The sequence below is a fragment of the Nasonia vitripennis genome, chromosome 5 (assembly GCF_009193385.2).
Source record: "Nasonia vitripennis strain AsymCx chromosome 5, Nvit_psr_1.1, whole genome shotgun sequence".
Classification (NCBI taxonomy): Eukaryota; Metazoa; Arthropoda; class Insecta; order Hymenoptera; family Pteromalidae; genus Nasonia; species Nasonia vitripennis.
The window spans coordinates 627,765-651,918 of NC_045761.1; the positions used below are offsets into that span (position 1 = coordinate 627,765).

At 53.3% G+C, this 24,154-nt stretch overlaps 1 protein-coding gene across 4 annotated transcripts in view; it reads right to left on the minus strand.

Annotated features, from left to right (window-relative positions):
• LOC103315329 overlaps positions 1 to 24,154 on the minus strand; it is a 200,480-nt gene that overhangs the window by 67,830 nt on the left and 108,496 nt on the right. For all 4 annotated transcript variants that reach the window (XR_004227929.1, XR_004227930.2, XR_004227927.1 and 1 more), the window contains one exon: positions 20,599 to 20,629. The gene's annotated coding sequence lies outside the window, so the exon portion shown is untranslated. The remainder of the gene's footprint in view (positions 1 to 20,598; positions 20,630 to 24,154) is intronic.

A 24,154-nucleotide genomic window follows, 5' to 3' on the forward strand; every position in this document is an offset into this window, starting at 1 on the left:
AAAAGATCGACCGTAAAGATTCCCCCTACTGCGCGGTTTCGCTGCACAAAAACGAAACGTGCCTCATCCCAAGTTTATCACGGCGGCAGCAGCAGCGGACGAGTACACGTGGCCTCCTCTCCCTACTACCCGGCTCTCTCGCGTCCGCGTGTACCTTGCCGCATTATCGTATTTGCATATACACATATCTTAATATTATGCCATCTGGCCGGCGAAGGGGTAAAAAGGAAGAAGAAGGCGGACTCGCGATCGCCCGCGCAATAACGTATGCATACGTATACATACGTACACGGCTCGTCGCTCTCGCGGTTGATAAGGACTTCTGCGGAGAGAGAGAGAGAGAGAGAGAGAGAGAGAGAGAGAGAGAGAGGCTGCAGACTCATTTCTTTGCGATCTGCGCGGCATAAATACCACCTGCGACGACGGGACACGCGGGGACCGAGCGGCGCCCGATGTTTCGCTCATAAGCCTGATAACTTACAAGCCTCGTCAGACTACACGGACGGAAATTCTCGGATTGCTTCTTTTTCTCCGGCGATGACACGAATAGGCATGAATTTTTATCGCGCTCGCCGACGCAGCTGGGCCGCCAATTTATGCGGCGAAAGAGGCGAGGAAAATTCCGAATAAAACAAACGCTGAGCTGAAGGGCTCGAAGAAGGACTCGCAGCGATCTCCTCTCCAACTGCAGGCTCTCTCGTTCGTGCGGCGATTTCCACGAGCGATGAGCGCAGCGTGAGAGAGCTCCGGGGACAGGCAGTTCGTCGCACGGCGGGGGCTGCTGCGATCTCTCGCGATTCGCCATGTAAATTCGTATGTAGAATAATTGCGAGCCGAGCGTCGGCGGCATTCATCGGCGCGATATCGGCCACGGCTCCGCTGCTACCGCGACACACGTCTACACGAGCGTGTACGACACACAAGAGTCCGCCGGTTTCGTTCCTCCCGCAGATGACATCTCCTAGAAGAGAAGCGGCTCCGCTCGCGAGCTTTACCTTGTTTTCTCCCGCTGCTGCATACGTGCGCAGCCGAGACGGAAAGTACTTCTGGGTTTCGCTCCTCTCTGAGGTATGAATTGCCGATTGATTCGTCGGGAAGTTTCCACCAAAATCGCGAGTCATTGTTCCCGAGAAATTTCGCTGCAAGTGTACATTATCCCGCGTGCAGCCGGCGGCAAAAAGAAGGGGAAGCGAGAAGCTGCGCGACTTTATGGCTTGCACATATGCACGGAACAGAGGAGCGCGTGTACCGAGCGCAGGTATATCGCGCGCGGGCGAGAGCTCTCCATTGTAGTACCTTATCTCGCGCACTTTGTCACACGAGGCGCGCACTCACTCTCGGGCCTATCCCTCTTTTTCGAAGAAGAGCTTGAACCCCCTCCCCGCCGGCGCTGCTTTTGCTTTATCCCCTTTCACCTCCCGCATGCCCGCGGGCCTGCGGCGCGCGATTTTATTCCGAGATTCTGGGGCGCATTACGCTCGCGACGACCCTCGCAGTAGGTGGTCGCGAGAAACACGCTGCCGCCGCCGACGAGCCTCTATATAAAAAGATGTCCCGAAGATTCGGAGATCGGCCAATCTCTTAAACTCTTTCTCCGCTCTGCTGCTGTTGTCCCCCCTCGCGCGCGTCGATTGTGCTCCGCGCTCGCGTGTGTACCTTTGGGAGGGACTCGTAATCTGCCCGCGTATACTTTTTTGAAGTAAAGAGACGTTTTTTCGCCGAGTGCTTTATCTGCGAGTGAGAGAGAGGAAGAGAGTCGGGGACGAGCGTGCGAACGCGATGAAAAGTTGCAAGAAGGCATTTTCAGAAACGCGCGCGCGCAGTCAAATCACACGCGCGCGTCGGGCTTCCGCCGACGGGGCTGTTATCTGCCCGGCTACATCATCGTTTCTGCAGTTGTAAACGCGAAAAGGCCGCGCGCGTTGCTTTATACCGGCCGTCCGTGCGGCTGTAAACACATCGGCTCTGTATGCCGGGGATGCGGGATTAGAGCGGCGCCGAGCTGTAGTAATGGTCGTGTGCCCGGACGTGTTTGCTCTCGCGTTAAAAGCGCGCATAAAACCCCGAGTAACTTCTGCGCACGACGCCACAGAGTTCATTTTTCTGAAAGCTTTCCAAATGGAATTTCCGAATGATCGAGCCTGCCCGCCGTACACCTGTGTGCGCGCGAAAGAGTTGAGTATCGATCGTTGCGCAAGCGCCTCAGCTGCGCGATTCGCCTAAAGCCTTATTATCACTCGAGCCAAAGAGTCCTGTACGTAACGGCCCCGGGACAATCACCGTACAAGCAATAAGGGCCATTCCTCAATCCGGCGAGCATTACTGCGGAGTAATTGCACTGATTGAAATAAATCACGTTTGCAGGGGACCCGTGTCTCGGCCGTTTTTTCCTCTCTCTCTCTCTCTCTCTCTCTCTCTCTCTCTCTCTCTCTCTCTCTCTCTCTCTCTCTCTCTCTCTCTCTCTCTCTCTCTCTCGGAGCAAACAATCCCCGCGGCATCTCTCTCCGTGTCTCGCTCGGCGCAGTCCCGAAATTGGAAAAATAAATATCAGCGGGAATCCCCAGAGTTAAAACGCCGCTAGTGCCACAGCCTCCCCCGAACGTAACCGATAGATGGCGAGCGCCGATAAATGAAAGTCTCGCGCGCGGGGGCATTTGTCTGAATCTCGGCGTAACGGCGGTGGCGGAAAAATACGCTTATATATTTTACCATACACTCAGCCCTTGTCTAGTAATGGTTATGACGATATATGCGGGGCGACGCGTATAGCCGGAGATAAGGGAGAGCTCACTCGCGAGTAGGTATACGTCATGCCGGATTATAGAGATATTAGTTCGCCATAAAAATTCGTGCCGGCGCTCGATCCGCCGCGGAATTTATCGCGTTCTCGTGACTCATAGATATACGTCTATCCCCGCCGCAAGACTTTCTCTCCCCGCCGCGTCTTTTTACGTCGCTGTATACAGAGAAGGAGAGCAGCCCCCGTACCTCTTTCTCCGTGGCACGTTTCCCGGGCGAATTTCGATGTCTCGAGATATCCCGCGCGCGCAGAAACGAATCTCGCTGACGCCCCGGCGCGAAAGTTGCCCGCCCATCGGCATTCCAACGGCGCGCGTAATAACCGCCGCAATGCGCGATAATTAGACGCGACCCCGACGTGCAAATATAGACTCTTGATACCTCGAAATCCAAACAATGCCCTCCCGCGCGGCGGCGCCATTCTTCTCAAAGTACACACGGCGGCGCGTCGGCCCCCTGTCTCCATTACACCCTTTCGATAAATCACGGCGCTCAGAGCCGGGGATATTTACCCTCGGCGCAAAAAGTGCGAGGAATCGCGGATTTTTCAAATTTCCCCGGTGCTATCTCTCCCTTCGGCTATAAAATTTCCCTCTCAGCGCCTGTGTTCTCCGAGCTCCTCTCCTCTGGCCGGGCACGGCGAAAAGGGGGCGCAGCAGACACTCTCTCTGATCTTTCACGCCCGTGTGCCTCCAAACTTTCGGCAGCAGAGATTCTCCCGCGCGCGCGGAGAAGCCGTCGTCGAAAATGTAGAGGGTTCGAGGAGCAGAGCAGCGGCAACGCGTCTCGGTTCCCATGGCTTAGACACCCCTTCTCTGTCTATCTATACCTATAGCGAGGTGTACACCGCTCGCGCCAAAGGGGAGGAGAGAGAAATCGCATAAGCCTTTTGGAAAAGCTCGCGATATCTCGGACTGTCATCTGACGGTATTTCATGTCGCACCGCAGCGATCCGTACAATGGCTTCTCGAGAGTCGCGCGAGCCGCCACCTGGAAAGAAAAAGGGTTGCCGAATATTTCCTTTGTCACGTGTAGAACGGCTTAGATTTATCAGCGCGCACGCCGAGATTCGAGATACCACGGGGGGCTTTCTCCGCGCGCCTCTTCGCCGGCTTTTTTCCTCGCGCTCGCGTGTAAACGGGACGATGAGGGCCGGCTAATGAAAAAAGAAATATGGGATTTGCCGGATTTGTGCCATTGTCCGCTCGGCGGTTTCGAGTGCTTGTGTGTATGAGACATACGGGTTTGTTGTGCGCGTCCTTTTTTCGGATAATGGACCCCTCGGCGGCTAGAGAAACGAATGCTAACGATTCCAGATAGTTTTCACGCTCCGATTGAATCGGGGAAAAAGGAGCGAGAGCGCATATTTTCTGTAAATTTAGAGTTACGGCGACGGCGCGAGCTCGTGAATGGGATGAAAGAACGCTGATTGCTCGCCCCGACTGCTGTGGCTGCTTTTCGACTTCATAAATTTCTCCGATTCTGTGTTGTTTTTTTTTCGGGGATTTGCGTTCGTAAACGCTGCTCGAGGGGTGAACCGATTCGTTGTCCCCATTGTTGTCTCGCCGTGTTCTCTGTTCGATGAAATATGTAGGTCGCTCGAGCGGCGATCGATTTCCAAAGGCGAACCGAAGATCTAACTCGTCTTTTTCCCGGCTATGCGTCGACTGCGACGTGCAGCTCGCGAATCCGAGTGGATTAGCGCACATCGCGCCCCGCTCTTCAAGAGACGCTCGTACGGCGGGGTCCGCTCCTGAATATTTATCAGGAACAATGGACGCTGAGATAGAGGGATACGATGATTCATGTTGCTCGACGGCAGAGATCACCCTCCGATCGGCGCGTGCGTGTAGCCTTGGCAAATTAAACGACAAACGCAGGGCTCGGGAAATTTAACGCGATTTACATTTTCGGGGCCGATAGCCGTAATTTCATTTCGCCGCACACCGTCCGTCTGCGGAGCCAAGAGCGACGTCCCTCCCGGCTTTTATTTTCGCTCCTCGCGCCTCGTCCACGGCAGGGAGTGTCGGTGGCTCGTTGCCAACGTTATAACGCAGGCTGCGAGGCTCCCTTGCGCTCGGCCGGCCGTAGAGCTGCTGCAGCTATCTGAAGAACACCCAAATAGAGGAGCGACGTTAATGCCCGGCCTTTTAGCCGGCGCCCACTGCATTACACCTCTTTTAGCCGCGCGGTTGACGCCGTAGCCGCCGCCGCGGACCCTAATTATTATACGTATGAAATATGATCTTATTACGCGTGAACAGTGCCGGGCTGCCTGAAAAAACAAACGTTTTCCAAAAGCTCCCGCGTAACTATGCGCGCGCGCAGGTCGAGTAATTAACGAGAAAGTTGCGATGAATCCGAACGAATGCGCCAAGCTGAATCGAATTTCCCCTCGCGAGTTGCAGTTTGAAATATTATGTCATGTATGATACACACCAGACGCAGAAAGCACTCATTGTCGGAGCAGGCTATTGAACGTCAAGTATCAAGTTTCCATATAGATAGCTATCAGACGGGAAATGGGTAACCGCGAGAGAGAGAGAGAGAGAGAGAGAGAGAGAGAGAGAGAGAGAGAGAGAGAGCTATATTGCATCTCTTCGAGTTTCAAAGGGTTTCAACCCTTCCTCCGCTGATATCGTGACTTTTCCGTAACACATCCCCCAGACGTGCGCGAAGTATATAACGTATATCACGTTACCTCGGGTTCAATGCGCTTTCGCCGCAAGACACACGCACACGTGCGGCTCAAACGTAAATCGGCCTACTTTGCGCCCAACTCGAAAATAGTGCACTTTGCTCGATCATCCTCGTTTGCCGGCTGGGGAAATATTTATTTCGGTAGGATCACGCGGGGAGTAAATAATTCTCGAGTTTTTACAATGCGGTATGCTGCGACGTATTAAAAATACGCGTTTCGCCGAAATAATTGAGTTAAACCGCCCGAAAATAAACATGGTCGATATATTTGGACAGCAATAAAACAAAATACAAACGCCGGAGCGCAGTTCTGTAAATTAAACGTTCGGTCATCAAAAAGCAATTTATTTTCGTTTACGTTTCCCGACTCTCACACGGTATTTAGCGAAAATAAACATATCCCGTTTGAAGAGGAGTGCGCTAGAAGCAATAAAATTCGTTATTTCGCTCATAGTTCGCTGTTCATTCATTGTCAATTTTATGATATTGGCCATTCACGAGCTGCGACGACGCCGGTCTGCCTGTTTATGTGCGTGTATGAATTAATTTCGGCGACACAACTGCGCCGGCCGTTAAAATGAATTCCGATATCAGCGAAAATAAAGTCCCTCGCAGATTTTCGCGCGGATGTAATTCCAAAGTCGAAGGTATAATGCTGCCCGTTTCCAGCGGCCGGACAAAAAGTCCGATGCAAAAGATGAACAGAGAATCTCGGCACAAGCGCCCATTGTCCGCTCATTTCGTTAATCTTCTCTCGCTGACGCAGCAGAGCTACTCGCGTACACGTCCCGTACATAACCGCGCGGCCTCGACAGCGAGAGCGAGAGACTCGCCTCATAATACCCAATTACAATAGAACATACTTTCTTATTCAATAAGTCAAGAGCGAGACTGCCAGAGCGGGCTACTGCAGCAGACGAGCGCGCGCACAACCCCCGAGAGCGCGGACAGGGCCTCTTAAACTAATTATTGTTGCCATTAATTAGCTAGGGCTGCGCTCGGGCCGCTGGCGAGAGAGCGGCCTAGACCCACTCTAATTAATACCTTCCGCTCCGCCAGTACAAATAACACTGCCCCCGACAAGAGCAGCTCCGCTCTCAGCCGCCGCCGCGGATAAATGACTCTCGGCTCCATACGCGCGTGTGCCCCGCAGAAAGCGCCTCCTACTTGAGGCTGCACTCGCGAGGCCCAATTTTTAATTCCCGACTATCTGTGCGTGGGACTGTAAGCGTTTCGCTGCACGCCGAGAGGGAATTTTTCGCCGCGAGTTATATTGGATTCGCCTATAAGTGATATTTATGTATATCGGAGCGCAGGGAGATCTGCAGGAGCGCGCGAAATTCTGCGGGGGGTCATTCCGGCGACGTGGAGATTTGTGACTCTATCAGAATTGATGGCGGCCGGGTGAAATGTGTGTTCCGTCTTTCTTGCACTCCGCGGTAAGCCCGAGAAAAGTTACGATAGCACCCGCGGAGAATGGCTCCTAAAATCGGTATCGGCTGGTTGGCGAAATTTTCGAATCGTTACACGAACGTCCGAAGCTGCGAAATAAAAGAATGCGCGACGAACGTGCGAGACGGAAAAAGATGCTCCTGCGATGATAAACCCAGCCCCGGCGGAGAGACAGTTGCCTCGAAACTAGACAGAAAGCCTCTTGACTGCGTGCCCTTCTGCAGTCTGCTTCCCTCCTCGCGTCCGAGAGAGCCGGGAGCGAGGAGTCAGATAGAGATAGATTTATTTTATATAAAGGAGAGAAGCAGAGGCGGCGGCGGCAGAAGCAGCGGAGAGGGAATTGAAAGAGAGTAGAAGAAGGCGAACTGGCCGAGAGATAAGTGTACAATGGCCGAGGAGAAGCTTCTCTCTCTTTCTCTCTCTTTCGCTCTCTTTCGCTCTCTCGCTGCGAGTTTGATAAGATCGGGCTGGTCATTACGAGTGTCTCACAGCAGGGGACACACTGCCTGGACATGTCGGCTTTCGATTCTCATCCGGCGCGCGGCGGACCGAGCCTGTATATCTATATACGCGTACGTACGTATACGTACCTCAGCGCGCAGCCTTTTATTCCCCCAGTCTTATACTGCATCATCGTTCCGGCTCTTTCTCGCTTCTGCGAGAACCTTTTCACACATGTATGTGCGCCTGACTGCCTCTCGGAGCTGTTCATTGTCGAGTTCTAAGCGCTCTAGTTTCAGATTTTTATGGTCCGGGCCTCGTCGTTTTTAATGGTCCCCCAGCGATGCGACGATACACACACTGCACACGCTATCCGAGACGAAGCTTTTCCGCTGCTTCGGGGAATCGATTCTCGAGAGGCGCGACCCTTTCTCCTCGAGTGTATTGCTTTTCTCTCCCGAAAAGACCGAACGTGGCAAAAACAATTTCGCGGTGCAAAAAAAAATTGAAACGAATCGAGCTCGGATTTCGCCGTGAATTCAGACACCGCGGCGACAGCTGCCCTGGCTCTCTTTAGGAAAGCCTGCTCTTCATTTTTTCGTCCGAAACATGCAGAAACATGCAAATAACTCCATCTCCACAAACGAGCCTTTCGAGGAAGCAGAAGCGAAAAAAGGGAAGAGAGCAGGCCACAACGGCGCCGAGGAGAGAAGAAAAGAGGAGTACATCCTGCAGCTTGTTATCTCAAATACCCTGAAAGAGCGGAGCAGGAAGGAGAGCAGATCTGCATTCTGAGAGAGAGGACAGCGCTCGGGTTTTCACCCATGAGTGCATGCATGCACACAATAACGCGCGCTCGCGCGTACCTGCCGGTAGCTCCGCTCGGCGATGTGTCGCGCGCCTCCTCGTCACTGCTCGACTCGTCCCCCTTTGGCGCCCAACGAAAGGGAAAAAAGGGAAAGACGCGCCGGGAGTAACAGAAAAAGAGGGCGACACAATGAGTCGAGAGGGAGAGGGTTGAAATTTCGAAAGGACTAGGACGGAAGCGGGGGCTCGGTGCGCGCCAGCTTTGCGCCTCGTTTAAGCCTCTCTCGGAGCGCGATGTCGCGCGAGCATAATCCGACATTAGATCTCCCGCTCACCGGCCGGCGAAGAAAGAGATTACATCTGCAGTTTGGTCGCATTTCATAAAAGAAAGATGCAAAGCTCGTCCCCCTCCAACTCCTTTTTTTCGCAGCTCTCGCCCCGACGAGGAGAGGAGCAGCGAGAATGTCGCCGCTACAAGCCTTTGATGCGATGAACTCATTTTTCTCCGCGCTCTCCTTTATATTCGGTAATCTCGTGCGCGCCTCGCGTGTAATGCGCATTTTCCCCCCAGAAGAATAAGGCGCAGCGAGACTGAGTACGCGGGCTCGATCCATCTTCCGCCAGCATGCACTCGGCTCCTCGCTTCACGGCCGAGAGACTCCGCTGCGGGCTTTATGAATTTTTTGAATTTCCACCGGGAGCGTTTGGCGCACTGGCTCTCCGTGCGTTTCGGCCTAATTGAATCCCGAGATTTTTCGAGCGGCTAAACGCGCGCCGGAAGCGATTTATCACACCGTATTCAAATAGCCCGTCACGCCGCTTCCTTCGATTTGCCCGTTTTTTCCTTTTTTTCGCGGCTTCCTCGTTAGAGCCGTGTATTAATATGAGAGGCTGCCCGGATGACGGAGCGAGCATGACGAAGCCTGGGAAATGTTTTCGACCCCGGCCCGATAAGCGCGACCGCGATCCCCGATTTATGCGAATGGGAAACGAGGCGCATCCTTGACCTCTGCACCTTGCGCATCCGTCCTCGCTTTCCCCGGCGCATTCGGAGACCGATCCCGCGCGGCTCTTCCCAAGGGGCTTAAAAAAGTCAAAGAGCTGGCGCACATAAAAGTAAGATAAAGGGCCGCGCTCGGGATCGTCTGTAATTTTCCTGCCCTAAACACCCACCTGCAGGACGCGGATAATAGAAGACCGAGCCGAGGAGCTGGGATACAAAGCGCGCGCGCGCGCGTGTGTGCGAGCGGCAGCGGCGGAAGGTGTCGGCGGGGAGAGTCAATGGTTCGGCTAAAGTGCGAGAGCTGCGAGATGAGAGGGGTCGGAAAAAGTCGTAGGTGTCCGATGCAGGCATCCTTGCGGGAGAAGAGCAGAGAAGAGATATAGAGGGAGAAGCGAGGATTCTCACGCCGGCGACCCCGGCCCGGCTATAATAATCGGGCGTTTGATTGATCGGACGGTCCCACACGCGCGGCCATACGCACCGCATCGCGCAGATAGACATCGCTGCGCCCTATCTCTCGCCCGAGTTCTCTCGCGGCCTCGAATAAATATATATCCGGCTTACGCACCGTCCACTCTGCTCCGGATTATTGGATTTTCTGTTTTTATAAGCGAGCCTCGTATTTTTTAAACGCGCCGGGAAAATTTCCCGGATTTGCGGGACTAGAGTGTGTCGCGCCGCCGCTGCGGAAGAGGGTGGCTCGCAGGGGAGTCGATCTCCGCCTCGCGCGGCGGGCCCCCGACGTGTTGGTTTAACCGAAGGACAAATATATCCGTACGTCTGTTTGGCTTTCGGCTCGCAGTTCGCCGCCGATGGACTCGGCCGAGAGCTCCTTCGTGTATGAAGTCTCGCGATTTGCGGGGGTAGATACACGCCTCTGCGCGCTAATGCGATTGACGCGCTCGCGGCTGAGTTTTATGGGCCGCTTGCTGCCGGATTACCGACGGCATAATTTCGAGGCTCGGCCCGATAGGGCCGATGTAGTTGGGCGATAGGCGAAATTTATGCCGTGCGCATCTCGATCCCCGGGCATTAGACATCTCGAGTGCCTCGAGCGGAGCTACTCGAAAGTTGCCCGCGTATATCGCGCGGTGCGTTGAAATCGCTCGGCATCAATAGAACGTTAAGAACAAATTCGAAACTGCTCCTTTCTGATTCCACTCGAGGCCGCGTTCGGTTATCCCACTCGTAATAACGAGAGCCGTCTACCCGACATCATCTGCCGCGCTATGTGCATCTCTCGAGGAGCCGGCGGAGCCCTCTCCCATCGGCGTTCCACTTGTTGTTGACATAAACGGATGCACGAAATCTTCTTACGCAGCACTCGGAGCGGAAGCGTTTTGATTCGAGGCGGATCGCGCACAGGTAGCGCACAATGCGCGAGGCACAAAAGGATGGGCGCCTCCCGTCTCTCGACTCTCTTTCTCTCTCTCTCCCTGTCTTACAGGCTTTCGAGCTTCCGTAAAAGGCATTCAGCTTTAAATGCGCGCGAGCCGTATATCTGTATAACGCGCATTGTGCCGGGGCTTATATAACGCGGACACGCGATATAAACGTCGCCGAGACGGGAGCTGGCTGGAAGGCGCGAGCCCGATGGCCATGGGATGCGGAAGCGCAGGACACGTCGGCGCACACGCGTCACGCCGAAGCGAATCCCGCAGCGATATACGCATAGCGTAGGCACCTCGAGAGGAGCGAGTGCGAAAAAACGCTGAGAACGCACGCGAGCTCTTCGCGGGAGGAAAAAAGAAGCCGGGAGCTGCCGGCGAGGAGGAGTCCCATTGTCGCTCGTGCAAGTCATCTCCCGCTTTTGTGCGCCGCTGCGCCGAGGGAAAAACAAACAGGCACGAAAAGTGGACGAACTGACGCGCGACGAGTCTTCGCCGCTCGGCTGCAGCGCTTATAATGGCCGTTGATTTTCTATAATCGTAATTGGCTGCGCGCGACCACAGATGGAAGCTGTGCGATCGTTCCGCGCGCGCAATTTTCCAAATGGAAGTTATTCCCTTTGCGAGAGATAGGGCTTCTCAGTATACGCTCGCTAAAAACACTCGGGTCGCGCTCGCGCTCTGATTACGCCGGAATACGCAATCAGCTGGGTCATTAATATTTTCGAAAAAGCGGCGCCGCTCCTCGCTAATTCATGCACCGCGCGCCATGCAAAACTCCGCATCAAAGCGGCTTCTTTTTTCCTTCCCGCGAGCACTTTGCTCGCACTCTCATCTGCAATGCCTAAGAACGGATACGCGCGCGAGCGACGTCCCTCTCTCTTACTCGCGCAAGAGAGAGAATCACTAATTTGTTTAATGGCGTTCTCGCTCCGACTCGGAGTACCGTATTACGGGTCGTTAAGAAAAATGACGGATGCGCCCACGGCTACAATCCGAATCGCTGATTATGGAATTGGGCGATTTAATTTAATCGCTCCACTCGCTCGTCCCCGTCTCGTCCTCGTCGATTGAAATGTCGATGCGCGTAATTGGGGAGGAAAATCACACGTTGCGTCCGTGCGTTGTAAGTAACGACGAACCTCTTCTTTTCACATATACGCGGCCGCAGCGTAGACTCGATTAATTCGGCCGGGCCGAAGAAATATTAGGCCTCGTGCTTCGTTTGCCGGCGTGCGGGAGCTTTTAAATTTGAAATTTTAATTTTAATGCCGCCGCGGCGATATCTTGTCGCATAATCGCACGCTTTAAACGTCTTAAATTCGCCGCTCGACTGATGACTCGGGCCGCTGGGACGGCCGAGCGGAGATGAAAAATAAAGGAAGCGCCTATTTGGCCATTCGGCTTTAATGTCTGTATCACGCCTATCTCGCATTGCCCGAATGCAAATTGGCCCCGAGCGCGGGGAATCCGGCCAATATACGCCCACGTCAGATTCGACGAACCTGCTATCTCCGGCTGCTTTAAAAAAATAACATTTTCGAGTAATTAGAAGGATCGCGACGCGGTGTGGGGAATACTGGTTTGAAAAAATCCGGCGTTGTGAGCGAGAGCAGCTTTCTACCAGTGCCTGTATGTGTGTGGGGGGAGTTAGTAACACCGCAGCGACTGCTCCGCGGCGTAATTATGCAAAAGCGAGGCGCGTTCTCTCGATCTATGGGCTCATTAACGTTCGCCATAAACACGTTATACCATTTATCTAAATCGCGTCTCCCGCGATTCTCCAAACGATATCCGACACACGAGTGCGTAACTCTTCGGAATTTCGTGAGAAACCTCAAACAATGTTCGCACTCTCGTTTTTTCGAGATTTTCCACGGTTCGACCGAGATAGCGAGCAGTCCTCGTAAGAATAAGCGACGCTACCCGCGGTGACCATGAGGAATCGCTGGGCGTCGGAACATCGCCTCGTCGCGAAACTTTCTTATCACTCGACGGCCGACGCGTCGTACAGCACGGCGACGAGCCGAGCAAAAGAGAGGAGCTGCGAAAGAGGATCGCGCGTCGGGGACCCGGCACTCCTTCTCGGCCGTGCTCTCGCTGTCTCGCTCGCTCTGCCCACCTGTTAAATTGTGTAGCTATTAGCCCGCGACTTTGAATATAAATCGAGCCATTACGTCGAGCTGCTGCTGCTGCCGGAGAGCGAGGTAGAGGGAGCTGAAGCGCGGCACCCTCTACTTCTTCTTCTTCTTCTGTCGCTGCTGCGGCCGCAGGCTCCTAAGCGCGCGCGAACATAACTAACTGTCTAGTGCTGATGACCGCCGGCGTATGGAGCTCGCGATGCACGGCTCGATCTTACGGATTTTTACGGCGAGACACACGCTCACGGCAGTCTCCATTAGCGGCTCGCTGAAATGGTATGTATTCCCGGGAATAGTGCGAGGTCGTCGTGTATAAACGAACAAAGCCAAACTGAGGGCTGGCGAGCGAGTTCAGCGGAGATTAGTTTTGTAATGAGAGAGAAATACCCCGTGTGTAGCTTTTAGAACAGTTCGGACAGCGCAGCTCTCGCTCTCGCTCCGCCGGTCCGGCGCTTTGTGGATTTTAATTGAACGCGATGTATTCACAAGAAGAACTTTGCTCTCCAGCCCGAGCTCGAGTTCCAAATGAAAAGCCCACTTTTAGGCTTTCTCGAAGTTTCAATCGACTCTGGGAACGCGTTAAATATTGTGACAGCTGGCATGATTTATACTATGCCTACAAGCGAGCACTTTTCGAGGGTCGAAGCGCCGAATCACGATCCGATATCTGCGCGCGTATCTCCAACCGATCAAGAGGAATCCCGAAAATCATAGTTTCGAGAAAATCCCCAGTGACACGGAGCCGTATCGATCGGATTTATCATAAGCCACGCGCATGACGACGACTATAACCCCCCGCACCCAGAAAAACGAACTATCGGGATGCAGATCCTTAATACAGAGTAGCCAAAAATAAAAATCAATTCGGGATGGCCCCCTGCGCGCCCGCACATGCGGCGCTCTCTCGGTAATGTGGAGGAATCTGTCGTGTCATACGTCAGATTAGACGGGGACTGCTCCGCGTGTTATGGCCCCCATCTCCCTCTCCGTCTCTCCTCCGGCTCCGCACTCAGACACGCGCAGACTCGCGCAGACACACGCACACAATCTCTTGTCCCGGATGGGCCGTCAAGCGACTCCGCCGTAGCGCCCGGGATGATCCCCGGGTGATGTACGCGATGGACTTGGGGGAGGTCATTAGGGCCGCCTCGGAATTTCGAGCCGCGTGCGTGCAGGAGCTTATATCCGTGTACGCGACACGACGCCCGTGCTGAGCTGGCGTCTTTGGGACCGCGCTACTGCAGCTGAATTTCGGATGTACTCCGGGCTGTTGGCCGAGCAATGACGCGGGAAATTACAAGCCTTTCATTTAGTTTGGAAATTGGAAATTCCTCGGCGCCAACTAACTCGGAAGCTTTGTCTCTCGCTGTTTATGTTTATCGAGGCTGCGCGCGAAAGAGGGATGGGGAGGGACAAAAGAGCAATAATAGGGCGAATATTTTCATTCCCGGAACGTGCCGATGGGAGTATCGCCGGGGCGCATTCATCAAGCGCGTATTAGCGATAATAACCGGCGCCGGCTTCCGAAAGTGCTCCCCGCACCGCACTCCATTAAGAAAAATCGGGCATCTCCAATTAATCCCGATTCCGACGCGTCATACACTAATCACCGTCGTCGGCTCTGTTTCTTTCCTCGCCGGGAAAACACGATCCCCCTCTTTTCCCGAGATTGGAAGGAGCAGATCACCGGGCGTATTTTCGCCTCCCGGTACATTTGGCCACGATTACGGGCGAACGAAATTGTTACAAGCCAGTGGCGCGGGCCATCGTCACGTATGGGGCAGCAGCGGCGGCGGCAGCAGCAGCACTGTACAAATTGTTCTACATGTCTTTTTCCACTCACGTGCCACGGTTAGCGAGCGAAACTCGAGGTGCTCAATCACCCCGCGTTGCCCGAGTCCTCCGCAGTCCCTAGCCGTAGTTCGCGCAGTATAGTAAGAGAGAGAGAGAGAGAGAGAGAGAGAGAGAGAGAGAGAAGCGGAGAGTTTTACCGAAGCATTTTGGCCTTATCTCGCAGCCGCCACCGCCGCCTTCCGGAATAAAAATACAGAAGGTTGGTTCGTTCGCGCGGGCTTTCGCTGAATTCTTAACTGGCGCGCTCTACGGGACGTTTGATAATGCGCCTGGGAATCGCGATTTTATGCCGAGATTGCGGCAGACCGACTGCGTGCGCGCTGCTTTTACAATGCAAAAGAATTTTGATCTCCACTCTCTTCGCCTCTGACTCGGCTTTTTTTTGCGCGCTGCATCCGGCGCTGCCGGGTGTTTCCGACGATCGACGAGCAAACACGCGACAGCTCGAGCTCGCACTGCTGCTGGTAAAATTGCGCGAGCCTCGCGACTGAGTGGGAATAAATTGCCGGAGCGTATATATTCATTCGCGCGCGGGCGGCGGCGCGGCGAAAATTGAATAATGTCGAGGCCCGACGCGCCGGCTGAAATATGGAGGAAAACGCGCGCGACTGCGCGCTTTATAACTAGGAAAGTTCGAGTGTGATATCCCACGGAGTATAACTTCGGTAATGCGCTCCCGCTCGCGCGCGGATGGAGCGCCGGGCGGCCATTCAAACTCCGGGCGTGCAAAAGAGAGTTCATCCGCGCGGCTCTTGATTTAGAGGTCAAGGTGAGTCGCGCGCTAGCACATTCGCTCTTCATCGCTCGTACGAGTAAGCGCTGAATTAGTCGACGTCGACGATATAATGCGCCCGTTCTTCGAGGCAGGATTTGCGTCGCTTTATTCCCGGTAATCGCCTCGTAATCGCGCGGCTCCGTTGAGATGTCACTCCGAATCTTTTCTTCGACTAGGCTCGATCGCGACACCGATGCAGCAGTCAAGTCGGGGTGGCGTAAAAAAGCGAGGACCCAGCGGGAGGCCTTTTTTCTAATCTGTTCTCAGTCACCGTGCCGGATCAAGGCCCGCCCGCCGCGGCTTCCAGGATCGCAGGCAGTTTTTAGGGTAGCGCATCGAAAGGGGAAAGGGATTATCAACTGGGAGAGATTGAATCTGCGCCCGCTCCCACTGCTGATCGGCTTATGAACGCGTGACGGCGGTCGAAGAGAGGAGGAAGCGAAAGATGGATCGGATTCCTCGCGCTCGACATATTTTTCGGGAGCGTCACCAGCAGCAGCGACGTCGCGCGGCGCGGGTGACGCCCTGCTCCGCAGCCAGACGTGATGCATTATGTATCGGCTGGCTCGGGTTAAATTGAATCATTCGCGGGCCTCCTTCGTTATTACGCCCCACTCTGACTCATCGGGGCCTTCACGGACGGGAAATCACACGGCTCACTCACCTCCGCAGTTGTTCTTATCCATTTTCCCCTTTGTACCTATCCCGCTTCTCCGTTACACTCGGGCCAAAAACTTGTCGATAAGTCGAAAACTTACAGCGCAGCAGCAGCCGCGTCGCTCGCGAAATAGAAAACGGTCGCACGTGTTTAGGAGAGGCGCCGGGCTATTGCCAAAGTTTATCCTCTCGCTTTCCCGCTTCTCTCTCTCTCTCTCTCTCTCTCTCTCTCTCTCTCTCTCTCTCTCTCTCTCTCAGTCTGTAACGCAATTTGCGAAAGTCGTTTTCTTCTGCACGGGCGCCAATTTTTCAGGCGAACCGTACACGGCAACGACTGACTGATTCCTTTTTTTTTCTCAGAGGTGAGCCGAGCACGTGAGGCGCGCTAGGGCGAGATAAAAGCGCGGCGATGAGCTGCCTCCGTAAAACGCGAACTGCAGTTGAGAAAGAAAACGAGCGAGAACGGTTGCAAGCGCGCGCGCTCGCGTTGGTAACGAGGCAACGAGAGATGGAAATTAAGATTGGGATTTTCATAACTACTGGGTTCCGTACTTAGTTGAGTTATACGCCGGTTTTTTTCTGAATTATTTATGAAGCCCGCGCGCTCGGCTTTGAAGTGACGAGTAAAAAGCGCCTCTTTCCGGACGCGGAATTAATGCAAAACGAGTGTGTATAATTTGTTTTGAGGGCTATCATTTGCGCATTTTATTAGCGAGACACGCAAGGTGTCACTGTCGGCGATCGGGCACGACTGAAAAAGAAAGCCGCGTGTACGCAAATTCGATCAAACGATCTTCTCGGCTGCGAGGGAGTAAAAAAATGCGCTACTACCCCCCCCCCCCCGCCCCTGACGCCTCGTAGCAGGCCTCCTCCTTTCCTCTCGTCCAGATTATCGCGATATGTCGTGCGCACAATGCCCGGCAATTATTAACCCGCGCTGGTGCTTCCCATCTCTCCTTGTTCTCGTTCCCGCTGCTACTTGCGCGCGTAGGTATGTTTTATGTAGCCGCATATATAGCTACCGCGGGCGCGCGCGAGTCTCCCCGCAGGCTTGTCCAGATGTCATTCGACTGTGCCATTGTAGCAGCGGAGAAGGAGTAGAGAGAGCGAGTGTGGCTAGGAAAACGTTTTGTCGGTCTAGTACGCTGCTGCTGCAGCTCGGCATTTTTCAAGGGCCCCCTTGACACTAATAAAGATTCCGGCGGTTGCTGTTGCCGCGGCTCGCTCGTGCTCTCGTTGACGAGCACAACATAGTTTGCCCTCACCCCACTCAGCGCGCCGTACGTGTACACATACGCCGTGGCGTGTTGTATATTATACGCGGAGCACGTGAGATTCTCGAAAGAGGTCAGGTGCGAATTTTCCGAATTGCCCGGCTTTTTCTCGATGGAGGCTATACGCAGAGTTTACCGCAAGTGCAAACTCGAGAGTTGAAACAGCGAAAAAGCACTACGCTGGCAGTGGCAAGCGACTGCGAGAATTAACAAGGAGGAAAAAAATCTCGTTTAAAACCGACTCGGCGGGCGCTCTACCCCGTTAATTAAGCGCGAGTCCTTTAATTTGCCGCGAGATATTACATAAACATTTGCAAACACGACGCGTACAGCCTGATGTTGTATGCATACCCGCTCGCGGCAATGTTTGCATACATTCCGGGACTTTTGTACACGGTCAGCGCAGGAGAAAGAGAGCCGCTTTTGTGTTTAATACCCTTCATCTCGTTTGCCCCCTCTCCGGGGCCGCGCTTTTTTTCCTTCAAAAAGTACGCGGCGAGTATAACAGTGGCAGCGGCTCTCATTGTCCCGTCGCTTACCGAGACATTATTATGCCCAGTCCCGGGGAGGGAAAGAGGGGGGGGGCGGCTCGAACACTTCTTGTCAGGTTATATTCTTTCCCATTGTTGCAGGGGCGCACGACCGCAGCCGTCGCTGTCGCCGAATCGCTATCGAAGCGAAAATTAATTTGCCGCTAATGTCCCGAGCAGCGCGTCCCCACGTCTTTATGAATGAAAACAGTGGCCGCCGCCGTTGTTGTTGTCGAGCCCTCTGCTGTTGCTGCTGCTGCTTCTACCGCACGACACGTTTTATACCGCTGGTTTGCATATTGCGCGAGGCGAATTAACTGAAAATGGCCGGCTAATTGCGCACCTAGCTGCGCTGTCGCCCCGCTCATTTCGGTCGGCTAAACAAGACGTTGGCCGCGGGAGCGCGACTGACACCGAGAGGCTCTTATTCAAATGGAGCAAAGGCAGCAGCTGTTTCCAGAGCTCACTGTTGTTTTCCGAAAAATGGCAGCGCCTCTTCTGCGCTTTTTTTCTCTCCCCGACTCGGACGGCATAAAAATTTTTATGAGCTACTCTCCGAGCTGGTTTTTATAATTCAGAGGCTGCGCCGAAACTTGGAATAGCTCGCAACTCGCTGGGGCATTAAAAAATTTTACTTTGCATATAAATTAGGGACTAATCTGATGCAGTTTTCATTATGACGAGCTACGTCCCCAGCGCTCAGAAATTCGCACGTTGAGATGAGAAATGTACAATTGTGCACTACGGAATTTCGTAATGGCGCCAGCACTTAAAATCGACGCGGGCTGTTCGAGAGCGAAAACTCATTTGAAAAAAGCTGGCAACTCGTGTAGCAAAGTTCAACCGTTACTTATTCGCGCGATTTCCAAACCGATGAAGCGAATAGTTGATGAGCAACGGTACAGAATAATTGTTCCATAAATCACGTCCGATACGATGCGCGCAGCTTTTCTCAGCGAAAACTGAATACGGGGAAAGCGCGAGATTAAAATGTACGAGGAATTTCGCACGAATGTGTACGTAACAATTAGTAGACTCTAATTGTACATCTGAGAGTTTAGTAGTCTCCGAATAGACGGGTAATATGCGTTTTGCGGAATTTTAATGTTCCTCGTTATTCGACGAAATAAAGTATGCAACTTTGTATAAGCATGTGTACACTTCGCGCGCGGGCTCGAACGTCGGCTATACCCGTTGGATGAAAATTAAGATACAGACGTTCTCGGCCGGCTAATCTTTTAAATGCCCGCGCGTTCTCGCAATTCTCGAGATAGAAGCTTCGAATTTCAATGAATTTCAATGACGCTCGCCGATACCGGCGTGCGAAAATAATCGCGGCTGCCGCTCCACATCCGGCGAGAAGAAAAAATGTATTTGTTTACGACTGACCCGGGGCTGTATCCGCGGACAAATCTACGAGGCAATAACGCGCCGGACGGCTAATTTTACGCCGATACTTAAAGTTTCAGTAGATAAAGTTTCCGCACTGGGAACCCCGCGCGTAAAGTAAAGAATTAACGGAAACCAAAGGGCACCGCACTCGCTTCCATGTGTACGTGTGTGTCATGGTTAAAACGTTTTTCAGTTTTAGTGCCATTTCGAAAAAAGTTTTAACGAGCCCCTGATACTATCGAAATGACGTTCCCGCGCACGGCTCTCTCGGGGCTCCAGTCTCGGTTCTCGCACTGGCCGAAATGGATACGGCTACTGCTCGGGCACAGGTGCATCGGCTTTTCATTTCTTGCGCCGCCGGAAGTGACAGAGTCGATGGATGGAAAAAACAAACTCGCGCAGAGGCAGAGAGCGAGGAAAAAAATTTGACCGATGCCTCCGCCGCAATTAATTCGGCAAATACGGGGTTCAAATCTGCGCGGATGACTCTGGATTTATTTGCGGCGACGTAATTAACGCACTCGTCCGTCATCGGCATAATTGAGCAATTTGTCAGTTTTTTGCGCGAAAGAGCAGCGGGCGAACAAGGTGACGTATTCATCGGGAGAGGGAGCTCGCCTTGAGAGCCGAAAACAGATTTATCTGTAAGGAGAGGACGGAGGCTGGCTTTCGACGACTCTAACGAGCCTGAATTATCGTCGCCGCGCGCGTCGTCGTGTGCACGGCTCCTCTCGATTCTATTTCCGCACGCGCGTTTCGGCGAGTGCAGTACAAAAGCGAGGACAGGCTTTATTCGAACGGCGAGCGCGTCGCATCTAAATACGCGAGCACGTGGCTCGCCTATCCGACCCGCTCATCTGCCCATGTGCGCTATCTGCGAGTCTCTTCCTTAAAATTTTTTCCTTAAAATTTTCATCGCGTATGCGCGCGGCAGTTTCCGCGAATCCGCGCACGCCGGCTCTCCCTCTGCTCCTCTGTATTCTTGATCGAGACGCGCTTTTTGCGCGCTTTCCTGCGTCGGCGGTCACGTTCGCCAACAGCAGCAGTAGTGGCAGTGGCAGCGCTACAGCTGGTAATATAAGCGGAGATAGTGCGCCAGGGCCCTACTGCGGCGCGTACGCGAAAGATAAACGTCCGCGGGAGGTCGTTTCGCGGATGAGTTATCGCGTGGGCCTCGTTTATCGCCCCTCGTATCAAGACGTCACGCATGAGCATGCATATTATATTCAGGCGCAGCGAAAAATTTGCGCCGGGGACACCGCACTGCCGGCTGCTTTTATATACGTGAGCTTTTTAAAAAGGGGGCATGACTGGCATGTGCAGTGAAAATATTTGCATAGACGTTGATGTGAAAAAAAAGAAATAGAATAGTGCATGTGACTCACCGCTGATGCGTCGAGGACGAACGATGACAACCTGGAACGACAAGAGAAACGACAGATTAGCGAGAGAAGCGAGCATGATGATTCCGCACTTTATTGGCGCGCCCCCCTCCAACGCTCGAGCCCGGGGAGATAAGCGCAAGCTGCACGCGCTAACAATCGGCAAACGAGGCTCATCGACCGCCTTTTTATCAAAAGCATCTTGGCCGCGTGGTGTGTACGCCGGAGGAATAGCGCAGCGGTGATTCAATTCAAGCACTCAAGCATTTTAATTAACCGGCCCCGCGCGGCGCACGATCGCATAATGAGGGTTGTAAAATAGGATTCTTTTTTTGGACGGCCAGTGCAGTGCGCGACATGTGGGTCGCTTTTTCCGATGAGCCGCGGAATTAGCGGCGTTAATTACACGACGAAGCGCTCGCGTGTTTGTTAATTAAAAGCCCGTGCCCCGTTCGATTATGTCTATTTCCAATGGCATTACATGCGCGCGCAAGCGAGTGAGAGAGCTATATTGGGTAACTCCGCGAGGCAGACGCGCGCGTAACGAGAGCTTAAATTAATACGAGGCGATGCTTTGAAATACGGCTAACGCGCGCAGCCCGGGCCGAGTATATAAGTACCTTGTAAAAGGCTCGATAAAACGCGACGATCGCCGCGCAGTCTCTCTCTCTCTCTCTCTCTCTCTCTCTCTCTCTCTCTCTCTCTCTCTCTCTCTCTCTCTCTCTCTCTCTCTATTAATTAACTATGACGAAATGTGATTTTATGTGACGGTATTTTTACATATTTTATTATCTCTTTTTGTTAGACTGTATATGCGACACAGTCTTTGTGATCTAATTTGTATTATTTTTTGCTTTTAGCACATAAAGACCTAGCTCTCTCTCTCTCTCTCTCTCGGAATAATTAACTTCCGCGAGCGCCTGCTGAATTAACGTTATCCTTCTGAGCGTCGGCCAACTTTTGCTGGCCGCGAATCTCGCGTAATGAATTTCCCAGCCTGTACGTATAACACAAAAGCGCGCGACGGGAAATCTTTTCGCTAATTTCGAGGCTTGTCGCGCGGCGTATCCAACGAGCGCTTAATCTTGCGGCCGATAAATCACGCTGTTTATAAGTTCTAAAACAGCTCGGCGAAGCATTACAAAAGCCCGCGCCGAGGCATTTTATCACAGCGGGTCTTGGGTGACGATAATTTCTCGCGGCAAGCGCTTTTATCGATCGATCAAGCGGGCTCGTAAAGAACCGGGCTGCGTAATTGTTAATTTTTTGTTGTTCGATTGCAAGCAAACCCGAAATGTACCACCGTCTTGCGCACAATATCATATCGCGCCCGCGACGGCTCGTAAAGATAGGAACGACGACGACGACTCATGGCGGTAAATCACGAGGCACGAAGCTGCGCGTAGCTCGTCTCTATGCATAAATCATCGCTCGCAACGGCCCGCGGTTAAAAGTGTGTCGATAATGACCGCGTGTGGCGAGGAATTCGTGCCCGTCGCATCGTCGATTGCGCGAGGCGTAGCCGAGCGTTAATTTCCGTTCCACAAAATTAATACCGAGCGTTATTCTCTTGTTCTGTTGTAAGAGAGCTGCGACTCCTATATAGGGTCAATTTATCAGCACGGAAATTGAAAGGACGATCGCGCTCGCGGCGGAAATTCGATTTAACGCGGAATAATGAGTCGGTTGCATGGGAGCGAGCTAATTGGGTTAGCTTCTGTCTCGGCGATCGCGATCAACGGCGAATCATTTTTGCAAGCGAAAGCTTTTTCCGTCTCCCCCGATTAGCCACGAATTTTATGCAAATGTTCGGAATACCGATAAAAGGCAGTTTGCGCATGAAATCTTTTCGGAGAAAGGAGAAAAAATGCAGAGTATTTTGTTCACCGCCGTTTCCTCCGGCTACGGAGAAGATGCACAGAGAGCCGCTTCTTGCGGGCCGATGAATGGCGGGGAAGATAGGCGCGGCGCGCAGAAGTGGAGTACAGGCCGGAGAAAAAGAGGCGATGAAGAAGCGAACTTTTAGTCTCGACGCGTCAGTCAATCGTTTGCTCATCGGCCGTGGCCCGCGATGAAATAGTTAGTCGCGGCGCGCAAGAGAGTGTCGATCCAGTCTTGCGGCGGCGGAAAAAGCACATAATACGCGGTGGAGAGAGAAAACAAGCTGGCTGTACGGAGCGCGGGCAATCGATTAAGCTTGACGCGTGTGCGAGGGACAAGTTTCTGCTCCGGAATGTCGGCGCAGCTCGCCAAGAATTCGCCAAGATCCAGAGGAAATTAGGAGGTTTAGCCTTGAGAACGGAGCAGCGCATCAAAGAGTGCAGTCATCCAATTATAAACTACCGTAATTCTGAGCGCACTGTTACGCCTGTTTGTTATTTGTACCCCGAGAGCGCACGGCCTGTACAGTTGCGCTCATAATCCGTATCACTTCCTCATCCGCGAGTCGCTGCTCCGCTACTGTGCCTCGTAAATCTCGCTTAATTGCATTAATTTTCCGATACACGGAGCGGCGGAGGATCGGATCAGCCGCCGCCGCCTCGATTAGAGCCGCTCTCGCATTTTTCTCCGCGCGCACGCATACACGGACCTCAATGTCAAGTTCCTCCGAGGATATCCTATTTACTCTAATTGGATTACACGCAGCTGCGTCCGAATGCGTAGCCGCGGCAGCGCGCCGTTTTATACGAGGCAAGATTTATGGCGGACGGCCGTTATTAAAGCCGTTTCTGTATTCATTACCGCGAGCTCTCGTGTAGCGCGCAGGGGAGACGCTCCGAGAGGCGCGAAAGCAAAAGTCGCGCTACCGCGGCGCATTGTCTGCGGGAGAAGATTGGCGGCACTGAGGCGACGACGGGGCCGCGACTGCACATCCTCCGCTCGTATTCGTCGCGCCGCCGGTTTCACTCTCGCGGCGCAGCCAGTGCTTCAGTAGCAGCCGAGGAATTTGCCTCTCGCTACTCTCGCTCTCACCTCAGGGCTATTCGCTCGTTAGCGGCGACTCGAGGAGAGGAGCTGCTGCGCCGAGCCGACTGACAAGTATTTTAAGTATTCGTACTGTTGTATGAGCCGAGTCCATTTGAATATGCAAATCGGCCGGTTTTTGCGCTGCTGCGCGACTGCAGGAGAGAGTAGCTCGAAGTTTATTGTCTTTTGCGCGACGATGCTTATCGCACAGGAGCCAGCATTTTACAATCGACCGCGCGTTGCTCTCAACCAGATTTTTCCAGCCCCGTGCAGTCGATGAATTTCCTAATTAATTTCGCGCGCCCCGTGTAATTATTCCAAAGTTCGCTCAGACAACGCGGGTGAAAAATGTAAACTCCGAAATTATCAACTGCTCGCGCGCGCGCTGCACTCTCGCTCATTAAATATTGGGCGGCGCGCAAACTCGAGTCAGGGGGCCCCCGTGTGTTCGCAGCGCACAGCCGGGTCTCGCTCGCGAAACTCGTTTCCCCAAGTTTTGTAAAGCAATATTACACTTTGCATAAGGCAAAGACTGCCGGTAACAATAATTTTCCGTGCGTAGGCGGCAAGTTTGCCGGGACGCCGAATCTTG